Source organism: Oryzias latipes, chromosome 5 (genome assembly GCF_053564925.1).
Source record: "Oryzias latipes strain Hd-rR chromosome 5, Olatipes_Hd-rR_3.1".
Taxonomy (NCBI): domain Eukaryota; kingdom Metazoa; phylum Chordata; class Actinopteri; order Beloniformes; family Adrianichthyidae; genus Oryzias; species Oryzias latipes.
The window spans coordinates 26442480-26443354 of NC_136241.1; positions in this window are offsets into that span (position 1 = coordinate 26442480).

Below are 875 nucleotides of genomic sequence, written 5' to 3' on the forward strand. Positions count from 1 at the left end.
GTTCTTGAAAATGATCTCCGGATTTTGTTGGTATGCAACGCTGCAATTATGATCAGATTAGAGTGCGGTGTGAACGCTGCGGTGCAGTCTGGTCCTGCCCAGGTGGGAATAACAGGAGAAGCAGTTCATCTTTTGGCTGTCAGGACTGAGATCTGAGCTGGGAAGAGGAATTTCCTGGAGGATTCTTTCTGGAATCAGGTATTTGACTTCCAGCTAAAAATCTTCGTAAACGTCTGTTTGCTTTACTGTTAGTGGAAAGTTAAAGCTTCATCTCTCTTTTAACCCTTGTGCTGTCCTAGGCACTTTGACATTGGGAGTTGGGTCATATAGACCCACTAGATGGTGCGCTGAACTTCTTCAATGATTTGTGATCTTCACTGGTTTCCATGGATTACATGAAATCCTCTCCACCTTTATCCACCTTTGTCATGGTAGGGAGAACATGTCAGGGGTCATCTTGACCCCATAGGATAGCACAAGGGTTAATGTAAATGTTTGATATCTGTGTTTTTTCAACGAGGGTCTACACTGTTTTGAGGCATTTTATCCCAAATCCTTAATTGTTCCATCACCAGTACGGCGTCTGTTCAAAAAGGGTATAAATACCACAACCAATCATGTTATCATTTCTTTTATTCTTTTTTTATGAGCAGTTCTGGGGGATTTTGTTCCCAGATTCATATCTAATATCACAACCAAACTTTGTAATAAATCATGGCTGTTCTTTTCCTCAATGTACAGGAACTCGGATAGGCGGCAGGGGGAGATTTGTAAACCAACAAAAAACGTCCCTTTGAGATCCCTACAAGCATGTGTACAGAAGAGTTCGTCCAGCATGGCGATTAAAGAACATCGAAATGCTGTAAAGCTTTTTC